The sequence below is a fragment of the Hyperolius riggenbachi genome, chromosome 3 (genome assembly GCF_040937935.1).
Source record: "Hyperolius riggenbachi isolate aHypRig1 chromosome 3, aHypRig1.pri, whole genome shotgun sequence".
Lineage (NCBI taxonomy): Eukaryota > Metazoa > Chordata > Amphibia > Anura > Hyperoliidae > Hyperolius > Hyperolius riggenbachi.
The window spans coordinates 490,240,375-490,253,234 of NC_090648.1; the positions used below are offsets into that span (position 1 = coordinate 490,240,375).

The following is a 12,860-nucleotide window of genomic DNA, read 5'->3' on the forward strand; positions in this document are numbered from 1 at the left end:
CTGTGGCACCTCTTAGTCTAATAGCAGTCAGTGTGTGACAGCTGGGGTGGGAGGGATGGAGGTGTCTCAGCTTTGGGTGCTGGAGGACCTTGTCCCAGCTCTGCTCCTAGGTGACATTTTCAATCTTGTCTAGAAAATGCCCTTTAAACCACCAGCAAGCAAGAAAATACTCAAAATAATTTTAATAGTACTTTTTCACCTAGATTGAGTAAGAGAAAAAGTGTTGTGACTGGCACTCAACAGTTGTTTAAACAGGAAACAGCAGCTGGATCCTAGTTATACATGCACCGTGCTCCCCATCTCGTAACAGTCCAATATCTTATTAAGGAGAAGAGAGGATCTTTCTTTGTGCCTCTGAAGAAGCAGGGAGACCTGCGAAACAGCTGTTAGGCTGACCTTTTTCACTCCTTATGTATAACCTGTACCTGCTGGATTAAAACAATTGTGGATTATTGCAACCAGTGCCGGATCTGCTTTTCTCCTCCTTAATAAGATACTTTTTCACCTGGTTTTGGGTAATTTTTACATTTCAAAGTGCTAAAAAAGCTGCATTAAATAGAAGATGGAAAATGACCACCTATGAGAAAACGACGGAGAAAAAGTTAATTGCATATGGGCCTGTGTGTATCAGGCCCAGTGCACACAAAAAGCCTCTAGCAGATCTGCAAACCGCTAGAGCTTTGTGAAGCAGATTTCAGAGCGATTCTAGGCATGGTTAGAGACGTGCCTAGCGTTTTTTTGGAGCGTTTTTGTGTAGCAGATTTCATATATTGTTACAGTAAAGCTGTTACTGAACAGCTTCTGTAACAAAAACGCCTGGAAAACCACTCTGATCTAGCGTTTTTCACAGCGGTTTGAGCTTTTCCTATACTTTACATTGAGGCAGAAGCACATCTGCAAACCGCAGAAGTGCTGCAGGAGCCACTTTTGCGATTTGATAAAAACCACAAACCGCTGGTGTGCACCATCCCATTGAGATACATTAGCCAAGCGTTTTCACAGGCGGCAGCGGTTTTGAAAACGCTACCAAAGACGCTTGGTGTGCACCAGGCCTAATTTCTGATCTTAGTAGCTAAGCATTGCTGGAGACTAGAGCTTGTCATTTTACTGACAGGAAGTTTTTAATCAGGATAATACCATTTACTGGCTAATTTACAAGAAAAACAGTAAGTGTTCAGCTTGTAAGCCTTCTTCAGACTTTATTCCTACTGACTGGCAGTGTTAGAAGATACAATCAGAAGGAGGAAGAGAGATTTTTTTTTGCAACTACAATAAGTGTCCTCCAGATACATTAATTACAAGGGCTCTTGCAAGGATTGTAAGGTATTTATGGCAAACAGATAACACTCTTGGTTTACTTAACGCCTACATAAACTCGGGCTGACATGGAGTGTTTTTTACCGATCCTGTCCTGTTCACTGTACACTGCTGGAGCCTTTAAACAGTTTACTGTTTGTTACTGAGCAGGGGGGGGGGGGGGGGGGGGCACAGTGATTCCCAGAGGAGCCAGTGCCCCAGGGTGCCAGAGTGTAGCGCCGCCTATAGTTCTGATTGGTCAAATCCAAGCTGCCTACAATTTACATTAAATATAAATATGAGGCTTATAGGATACCCGAAGTGACACGTGACACGATGAGATAGACGTGTATGTACAGTGCCTTGCAACCAAATAACTAGGCTGTGTTCCTTTTTTTCCTTTCTCTGTCTGAAAGAGTTAAATATCAGGTATGTAAGTGGCTGACTCAGTCCTGACTCAGACAGGAAGTGACTACAGTGTGACCCTCACTGATAAGAAATTACAATTATAAAACACTAAGAAATTACAATTATAAAACGCTTTCCTAGCAGAAAATGGCTTCTGAGAGCAGGAAAGAGATACAAAGGGGCATTTCCCTACCATTCCATGACAAGATATATATATATATACACTGTACAGTGCTGCGTAATATGTCGGCGCTATATAAATACTTAATAATAATAATAATAATAATTTCTTATCAGTGAGGGTCACACTGTAGTCACTTCCTGTCTGAGTCAGGACTGAGTCAGCCACTTACATACCTGATATTTAACTCTTTCAGACAGAAAAAGAAAAAAAAAGGGACACAGCCTAGTTATTTGTGTGCTAGGCACTGTACATACCTATGTCTATCTCATCATGTCACATGTCACTTTGGGTATCCTTTAAGCAGTTACTCTCTATGTATTTGTGTTAAGTAAATGTCACTGATCAGCCCTGAACTCCGTAAGCTGGGGAGATGTTTGATATGTACCTAATTGCACTAACAGAAGTGACATCGGTTGGCGGGGGATCGAGATTTCTCCACGACACCTTCTCAGGCCATTAAACCTGGACGCCTACAAGCTCCTCAGCGCACTGTGGTTAATTAGGCCCAGTCGTGCTTTATGTGTGTTTAATAAGCTCCAGAGGCTCAGCTCACCTCTGTCGGGTTATAGAGAGATGAGGTGTCTATTGGAGAGAGACTCGGGGGGCTTCTGTCTGCGTGGAGGTCTCACTCCTCATGTCTCCAGAAAGTGTAAGAAGCTAATCAGGATTCAACCCACAACATTGTACAATTAGCGTGTTTGGCCAGAAGGACCCTTTAATGTGATGAGATCCCCCCCACCTTATCGTCAGTTCATAATAGCCAAACGCAGCTTGATGTGCACATGAGGGGGCTGCAGAGTCACATGAGGGGGCTGCAGAGTCACATGAGGGGGCTGCAGAGTCACATGAGGGGGCTGCAGAGTCATGCCGTGCTGGCTGCAGGCTTGTGGGCTGTGCAACTCCATCAAATATTATTATTCTTACAGCAGACCAAACAGAGGAGATCCCCAAAATGAGTTACGGCTTGAGTCTGATACAGCACTAAAGCTATCATGTACAGCAGCCCCCCTTCCATTCCATGTACAGCAACCCACCTCCTATTCCACATACAGCAGGCCCCTACCATTCCATGTACAGCAGCCCCTCCCATTCCATGTACAGCAGCCCCTCCCATTCCATGTACAGCAGCCCCCCTTCCATTCCATGTACAGCAACCCACCTCCTATTCCACATACAGCAGGCCCCTACCATTCCACATACAGCAGGCCCCTACCATTCCATGTACAGCAGCCCCCCTTCGATTCCATGTACAGCAGCCCCTCCCATTCCATGTACAGCCTCCTCCCATCTCATGTACAGCAGCCCCTCCCATTCCATGTACAGCCTCCTCCCATTCCATGTTCAGCAGCCCCTCCCATTCCATGTACAGCAGCCCCTCCCATTCCATGTACAGCAGCCCCCCTTCCATTCCATGTACAGCAACCCACCTCCTATTCCACATACAGCAGGCCCCTACCATTCCACATACAGCAGGCCCCTACCATTCCATGTACAGCAGCCCCCCTTCGATTCCATGTACAGCAGCCCCTCCCATTCCATGTACAGCCTCCTCCCATCTCATGTACAGCAGCCCCTCCCATTCCATGTACAGCCTCCTCCCATTCCATGTTCAGCAGCCCCTCCCATTCCATGTACAGCCTCCTCCCATCTCATGTACAGCAGCCCCTCCCATTCCATGTACAGCCTCCTCCCATTCCATGTACAGCAGCCTCCTCCCATTCCATGTACAGCAGCCCCCTCCTATTCCATGTACTGCCTCCTCTCATTCCATGTACAGCAGCCCCTACCATTCCATGTACAGCAGCCCCTCCCATTCCATGTACAGCAGCCTCCTCCCATTCCATGTACAGCAGCCCCCTCCCATTCCATGTACTGCCTCCTCCCATTCCATGTACAGCAGCCCCCTCCCAGTCCATGTACATCAGCCCCCCATCCATTCCGTGTACAGCAGCCCCTCCCATTCCATGTACAGCAGTCCCCCTTCCATTCCATATACAGCATCCCCCCTTCCAATCTATGTACAACAGCCCCCCTCCCATTCCATGTACGGCAGCCCCCCTCCCATTCCATGTACAGCAGCCCCCCCCTCCCATTCCATGTACAGCAGCCCCCCATCCATTCCGTGTACAGCAGCCCCTCCCATTCCATGTACAGCAGTCCCCCTTCCATTCCATGTACAGCAGTCCCCCTTCCATTCCATGTACAGCATTCCCCCTTCCATTCCATGTACAGCATTCCCCCTTCCATTCTATGTACAGCAGCCTCCCTCCCATTCCATGCACAGCCTCCTCCCATTCCATGTACAGCCTCCCCCCTTCCATTCTATGTACAGCAGCCTCCCTCCCATTCCATGTACAGCATTCCCCTTCCATTCTATGTACAGCATTCCCCCTTCCATTCCATGTACAGCCTCCCCCCTTCCATTCTATGTACAGCAGCCTCCCTCCCATTCCATGTACAGCATTCCCCTTCCATTCTATGTACAGCATTCCCCCTTCCATTCCATGTACAGCATTCCCCCTTCCATTCTATGTACAGCAGCCTCCCTCCCATTCCATGTACAGCATTCCCCTTCCATTCCATGTACAGCATTCCCCCTTCCATTCTATGTACAGCAGCCTCCCTCCCATTCCATGTACAGCAGCCTCCCTCCCATTCGATGTACCCCCTTTCATTCCATGTACTGCCTCCTCCCATTCCACGTACACTCTTCCATATGTTCCTCCACAACCAACTAAAGTGTAGCCTCTTCTCTGCTGACGTAAGGATCCCAAAGTTTTACCCTTTTTCTGTCAACTCATCCATGAGTTTGCATCTTCTTTTCTGACACAACCACTGAGAGCTTAACCTCTTCTCTGTCAACATAGCCACCAAAGCCTTAACCACTTGAGGACCACAGGGGTAAACTCCCCTAAAGACCAGGCTAATTTTTACTAAAATGGCCACTGCAGCTTTAAGGCCAAGCTGCAGGGCCGAACAACACAGCACAGGAGTGATTCCCCCCCCCCTTTCCCCCCACCAACAGAGCTCTCTGTTGGTGGGGTCTGATCGCCCTCCAGTTGTTTATTTTTAAAAAAAAAAATATTTATGTGTGTGCTTTTGTGTTATTTTTTAATGTTTTTCTTTTTTTTCTTGTCAGAAAACCCCTCCCTCCCCCAGCCGGCCAATCCTGGCTTTTAGTGTGTGAAATTTTTGTTTAGTTAATACCTTACTTTCTATGCATTTTAAAGGGAAATTAAGGTAAAAAAAAAAAAAGAAAAACACACTATTTCTTAATTTACATCTGTTATAGCTTTACAGTAAACAATGCTAAATATAAGTTTTATTTGCTCATCCATCCTGGTTATTACAACATTTAAATTATGTTCCTAGTACAATGTATGATGACAATATTGTATCTGGAAGGAAAGGTGCCGTGTTTTGATTTCTCATTGTACACCATCGATGATTACATGACCTTGTTTGCAAAAATAATAGTAATATACCCTCATGGCATACATATTTAAAAAGCCAAGTTTCTGAGGTAACAATACATGTTTTTTTCTATTATATTCTGTCACTTTGTTTTCATTTTACAGGTCTTTTATTTTGGTACAGAATATGCAAACATTTTATTGTTCTTGATTCAGTTTGTGTCTAAAAAGAATACACAAAATATGGGCCTCAAACCTACAACTTTCAAAACTCCATTCTACAACTTATCAGGGTTAAAATGTTACCACATATGTCTCTTGTAGTTTTGGTAAGAGTTTCCCAAGTTTGATCATCATTTTGAAAATTACTTTTTTATGTTGGATTGACTTTGTCCCTATCCATTTTTTATGTGACCAAAATGTATTCTACAACTCTTCACGGTTAAAATGATACCACATGTGCTTCATTTAGTAATAAACTGGTGGTGCACTCTCTACAAATACACTGGACGTATATATCCGTCCAGATAGGCTTAAGTGGTTAAACCCCCTCTCTGCTTGCATACATATACAGCACTTAACCCAGTCTCTGCCTGCACTCCCATCCAGCACTTAACCCAGTCTCTGCCTGCACACCCATCCGGCACTTAACCCACTCTCTGCCTGCATGCCTATCCAGCATTTAACCCAGTCTCTGCCTGCACACCCATCCAGCACTTAAAGAGAGTCTGAAGCGAGAATAAATCTCGCTTCAGACCTCATAGATAGCAGGGGCATGTGTGCCCCTGCTAAAACGCCACTATCCCACGGCTTAACGGGGGTCCCTGATCCCCCAAATCCCCTCCGTGCAGCGGGGGAGCGCTTCCGCATTGGGGCAGGGCTAACCGCCGCAGCCCTGCCTCCCGCGCGTCTATCAGACGCGTACCTCCGCCTCTCCCCCGCCCCTCTCAGTCTTCCTTTACTGAAAGGGGCGGGGGAGAGGCGGCGATGCGCGTCTGATAGACGCGCTGAGAGGCAGGGCTGCAGCCATTAGCCCTGCCTCCAGGAAGAGCAAAATTTACGACCAAGTTGGTCGTTGATTTTGCAGGGGGGGGGGGGGTTTGGGGGTGAAGGGACCCCCGATTAGCCGCGGGATAGCGGCGTTTTAGCAGGGGCACACATGCCCCTGCTAACTATGAGCTCTGAAGCGAGATTTATTCTCGCTTCAGAGTCTCTTTAACCCAGTCTCTGCCTGCACTCCCATCCCACACCTAACCCACTCTCTGCCTGCATGCCCATCCAGCATTTAACCCAGTCTCTGCCTGCACACCCATCCAGCACTTAACCCAGTCTCTGCCTGCACACCCATCCAGCACTGAACCCAGTTTCTGCCTGCACTCCCATCCAACACTTAACCCGGTCTCTGCCTGCACAACCATCCAGCATTTAACCCACTCTCTGCCTGCACACCCATCCAGCATTTAACCCAGTCTATGCCTGCACACATATACAGCACTTAACCCAGTCTCTGCCTGCACACCCATCCGGCACTTAACCCACTCTCTGCCTACATGCCTATCCAGCATTTAACCCAGTCTCTGCCTGCACACCCATCCAGCACTTAACCCAGTCTCTGCCTGCACTCCCATCCCACACTTAACCCACTCTCTGCCTGCATGCCCATCCAGCATTTAACCCAGTCTCTGCCTGCACACCCATCCAGAACTTAACCCAGTTTTGCCTGCACTCCCATCCCACACTTAACCCAGTCTTTGCCTGCACACCCATCCAGTACTGAACCCAGTCTCTGCCTGCACTCCCATCCCACACTTAACCCAGTCTCTGCCTGCACTCCCATCCAGCACTGAACCCAGTCTCTGCCTGCACTCCCATCCAGCACTTAATCCAGTCTTTGCCTGCACTCCCATCCAGCATTTAACCCAGTCTCTGCCTGCACACATATACAGCACTTAACCCAGACTCTGCCTGCATTCCCATCCAGCATTTAACCCCCTCTCTGCTTGCACACCCATCTAATATTTAACCCACCTCTGCCTGCACTCCCATCCAGCATTTAACGCGCTGTCACGCACTCGTGCATGCACAGTATGGAGCCACTGTCTTTGGGAGAACTCGGGCTACTGAAGACTGTTGAAGCCACCCGTGATGGGAGAATTAAATGGAAGAGCCTACGGGGGAACAAGAGGATTAGAAGAGGAACAGGAAGCTCTATAGGACCCCCAGCCTTCCCTCTCCTTAGGTAAGTATCTGTTTGTTTGTTTGTTTGTTTTTTGTTGTTGTTGTTGTTGTTTTTGTTTAATTTTCACTTCAGATTTACTTTAACCCTCTCTCTGCCTGCACATCCATCCAGCACGTAACCTCCCTCTCCGCCTGCTCACCCATCCTATACTTAAAGGTAAGGTTCACACTAATTAAAAAATACAAATCCACTTACCTGGGGCTTCCTCCAGCCCGTGGCAGGCAGGACGTGCCCTCGGCGCCGCTCCGCAGGCTCCCGGTGGTCTTCGGTGGCGCACCCGACCTGGCCAGGCCAGTTTCCAGGTCGGGCTCTTCTGCGCTCCAACGTGCGTCTCACTGGTGTGCTGACGTCATCGGACGTCCTCCGGGCTGTACTGCGCAGGCTCAGAACTACTGTGCCTGCGCAGTACAGCCCGGAAGACATCCGATGACGTCAGCGCGCACCAGTGAGATGCACGTTGGAGCGCAGAAGAGCCCGACCTGGAAGCCGGCCTGGCCAGGACGGGTGAGCCACCGGAGAAGACCAGGAGCCTCCGGAGCGGCGCCGAGGGCACGTCCTGCCTACCACGGGCTGGAGGAAGCCCCAGGTAAGTGGATTTGTATTTTAATTTTTTTATCACAGTCCGTGGATCTTCCCTTTAAAGTGGACCCGAACTCAGAACTTGCACAATAAGCTGTAAAGAAAAAAATTATTTGCTACAGCTGATACAAATCCTACAATAAATCTGCAGTTTGTCTACTTCCTGCTTTCATGGAAGCACACATATTGTTAACATCCTGTGTTTACAAATGAGCTTATCTGCCGTGGCAGTCAGCTGACACAGCTAAGGGATCAAATTACAACTTGTGCTTAGTTACAGATGAGGAAGAATTAGACAGGATAAACTCTCTAAGTACATACAGGGTGCATTTCTATATGTTCTCCTGCTGCACTATGCAAGAGTTCAGGTTTACTTTAACCCATCCTCTGCCTGCATGCCCATCCAGCATTGAAACTATTCCCTGCTTTAAAGCCATCCAGCATTTAACCCACTCTTTGCCTGCACACCTATCAAGCATTTACCCCCCTCTCTGCCTGCTCACACATCCAGCATTTAACCCCCTCTCTACATGCATACCCTTCCAGCATTTAACCCACCTTCTGCCTACACACCTGTCCAGCATTTAACCCACTCTCTGCCTGCACACCGTCCAGCATTTAACCCCCTCTCTGCCTGCACACCCATACAGCATTTAACCCACTCTCTGCCTGCACACCTATCCAGCATTTAACCCCCGCTCTGCCTGCACAGCATCCAGCATTTAACCCCCTATCTGCCTGAGCACCAGCATTTAACCCTCTCTCTGCTTGCTCATCCAAAAAGCATTTAACACACTCTCTGCCTGCACACCCATCCAGCATATAACACACTCTCTGCCTGCACACCCATCCAGCATATAACACACTCTCTGCCTGCACACCCATCCAGCATATAACACACTCTCTGCCTGCACACCCATCCAGCATTTAACCCACTCTCTGCCTGCACACCCATCCAGCATATAACACACTCTCTGCCTGCACACCCATCCAGCATATAACACACTCTCTGCCTGCACACCCATCCAGCATATAACACACTCTCTGCCTGCACACCCATCCAGCATATAACACACTCTCTGCCTGCACACCCATCCAGCATTTAACCCACTCTCTGCCTGCACACCCATCCAGCATATAACACACTCTCTGCCTGCACACCCATCCAGCATATAACACACTCTCTGCCTGCACACCCATCCAGCATATAACACACTCTCTGCCTGCACACACATCCAGCATATAACACACTCTCTGCCTGCACACCCATCCAGCATATAACACACTCTCTGCCTGCACACCCATCCAGCATATAACACACTCTCTGCCTGCACACCTGCCCAACAAGTAGCCTCCATTCCACCTTTTGCTGCCTCTGAATGCAATTTCTTTGTCTCAAAAGAATTTCCAGGGACAATTCTGAGACCCGATGGATATTTGCAGAATATTGCCTCAGAGGAGCAAGCATTGCCAGGATAAACATTTTAATATGTCCTCTAGAAATAGTTTACAAGCTGAAAAAAAAAACAAACCCACAAGTATGGAATTTAGAAATCGATCGGATGCTTTTCCTACATCTGATGGTATCCAGGGCAGCGCAGGAATACTTCACTCCGGGGAACTGATCTGACTCCTGTGCGGGGTCAGGGGGGAAATCTTCCCCTGGAAGGTTGAACCGGCCACCGCCGCCCTAGGAGGGCATTTCACCTCCCGCTGGACTGAAAACCGCTGGAGTTTGTGACAGTTCCAACCTGACGGACGATCGTCTTCATCAACGAATTGTGTCAGCGAAGGTGACCGTGTCACACGGATGACCACGACGGAAGCTAACGACTAACAAAGCATTTTCTTTATTATGTGTTTTTCATTTCTAAAAACAAAAAATACCCACATTTCTAGGAACAATTCTCCAGATATTCATAGCTCGTCCCTAGGCAACAAGGTCCCGTTACTAGGAATATTATTATTATTTTTATTTACATAGCACCAACATGTTCCGTAGCGCTGTACAGAGTACAAAACAGACAATAGTGAGGAGCGTCGAGTAGCACATTGTACAATGAGGACTTCCAGAGACACAAGTGCAGAGTACGTACACAGAGCTCATGTGTGTGGTTTGAACACAGTTGCCGACCACCCTCAGCTGCGAGGAAGGGGACACTCGACCTGCGACTTACCTTTGTGCTGGGGACTCCTGACCTGATGCGCAGATACATCCTCGCCCAAATCCAACACGATCCCTCCAAAGCATGGCGGTGGGCACCAGTGAGTTAAATCCTTCCCATGCCGGAGACGGAGGATCCCCCTCTCTGACAACAAACGAGACGGAGTCCTCGGTCTGCCGCTGATATTATTCCGCCACTCTTCCAAGGCTTTCTTCTCCGAGCGAAGCGTAGGGAGCGGCGCCAGCCCCGAAAGTCCAACGTTCTCTGGAAGAAGAAAAGTATCCTGTGTCAATGTAACTGTCCCTTCTGTAGTCTCCTCTGCTTCCTCCCCTCTGTGTATGTCTGTGTGTGTATGTGTGTCTGTATGTGTATGTGTGTCTGTGTGTGTGTCACACACGCTGAATCCTGCCTCCTATTTTCCCAGCTCGCTGGCTGCTTTCCACGAGCTCAAATCCGAGAGGGGGTCAAACGATGGCTTCTTCGCTGTAACGAGGGATCTGCCGCTAGTTTCCCAGTGACAGCTGTGGTTTGAAGGATCTGACCAATTACCGAGCCTGTATAGCAGACAGGTTCCTCTCCCAGCCCCCCCTCTTCTCTTAGAACTCCCCCTTTTTTAAGCAGAGGGTGGAGGGCGAGTAGTGCTGCCTCTCTTTCTCCCCACCCCATGTCATCCTTTTCAGGTGGAGAATGAGTCAGACTGATCTAGCGTGCTGTTATTATTTTTTTATTTACTTTTATGTTTTTTTCTGCCTCGGCGGCTCCACAAGACACACCTGTAAATAACAGAATGATCTGCGTTTCGTGGAAAAGCTGCCTAGAGAAAAGGAATGCTGGGCACGCACAGACAGATGGAGATCTGGAACGATCTATTAAGTCGTTTTCGGATCGAAAATGCTATTTTCGATTTCGAGAAAATATTTGCAAAAATACATTGTAAGAAAACAGTTTTTTCGCTCCGATGCAAACAATCTTTTTGTATTGTGAAAAATAACAAACTTATTAAAAAATTATTTTAGATGGCGTTTTTGCTCAATAGTGGAAGTTTACATTATTTGTGAGAAAATTAATGCAAAAAGAATATATATGGACATTTTCGCTCATCATTGGATTGATTTTCAAGCCTTCAGAATTTTAGGCAGGAATGTAAAGGCGCCAAAACATAACTCTATTCACCCATTTGACCATCCATTTGATTGGATCATTTAATCCAATCGGTGGAGGATCGATTTTGTTTCATTGGGCTAGATTGATGAAATTACTTGGCCAAAATCTGACTGATTTGAAATGTATCGATCGAGCAAAATGGAAAATATTGGTCAGTCGTAACGATCACATGATTTCGATCCACAGAGAATTGATTTTTGGTTTTAGCTTGTGTTGTTCGACGTGAAAGTCGTATATGATCAATTAGTGAAGGAGATGTCCAGGATCTCGCTGTTAGTGGATGGGCCACCAGTGATGCTCAAATACCCCTTTTCAAAATTCGAGTTAGGTCGAATTCGAATAGTAAATTATTCGAGATCAGTCGAATATTCGAGTCGAATAATTTTTACTATTCGATTCGACCTCGGAATTCGAGCTCACTATTCGAGTCGGTATTCGAGCTCATTATTCGAGCTGACTATTTGAAATGGCCTTAAAGAGACTCTGTAACAACAAAAACCTCCCCTGGGGGGTACTCACCTCGGGTGGGGGAAGCCTCCGGATCCTAATGAGGCTTCCCACGCCGTCCTCTGACCCACGGGGGTCTCGCCGCAGCCCTCCGAACAGCCGGCGACTGCGCCGACTGTCAGTTCAATATTTACCTTTGCTGGCTCCAGCGGGGGCGCTGTGGCGACTTTCGGCACAGAAATAGACGGAAATACCCGATCTCCGTCGGGTCCGCTCTACTGCGCAGGCGCCGGAAACTTGCGCCTGCGCAGTAGAGCAGACCCGACGGCGATCGGGTATTTCCACCTACTTCGGCGCCGAGAGGCATCAGAGCGCCTGCGCAGGAGCCAGGAAGGTAAATATTGTGTCACGGCTGTACGGAGAGCTACAGCGAGACCCCCGAGGGACGCAGGACGGCGTGGGAAGCCTCATTAGGATTCTGAGGCTTCCCCCACCCGAGGTGAGTACCCCCCAGGGGCCGTTTTGTCGTTACAGTTCCTCTTTAAATAGCTTCCAACACTTGTTTTGAGGGTGAATGATGCAAGAAACCTCTTTTTTTCCAAGTAACAACAGCAAGTGATTATGTGGGGATGTTCCTTTAAAAAAAAAGTTGAAAAGAGAAGTTGTGTCCAGAAATGTGTTCAGTACTGTATATACTTCTTCTTCTTCTTTATCTTCTATATCTTCTTCTTCTTCTTCTTCTATATCTTCTTCTTCTATATCTTCTTCTTCTATATCTTCTTCTTCTTTTATATTGTCTTCTTCTTCTTCTTCTTCTTCTTCTTCTTCTTCTTCTTCATCTTCTTCATCATCATCATCTTCTTCTTCTTCATCTTCTTCATCTTCTTCTTCATCTTCTTCATCTTCTTCTTCATCTTCTTCATCTTCTTCATCTTCTTCTTCATCTTCTTCATCTTCTTCTTCTT

At 47.5% G+C, this 12,860-nt stretch overlaps 1 protein-coding gene across 2 annotated transcripts in view; it reads right to left on the reverse strand.

The window, feature by feature from the left end:
* Nucleotides 1-10,928, reverse strand: part of SHISAL1 (shisa like 1) — a 196,692-nt gene extending 185,764 nt beyond the window's left edge. For both annotated transcript variants that reach the window (XM_068278190.1, XM_068278188.1), the window contains exon 1: nucleotides 10,297-10,928. The gene's annotated coding sequence lies outside the window, so the exon portion shown is untranslated. The remainder of the gene's footprint in view (nucleotides 1-10,296) is intronic.
* Nucleotides 10,929-12,860: the final 1,932 nt, after the last annotated feature.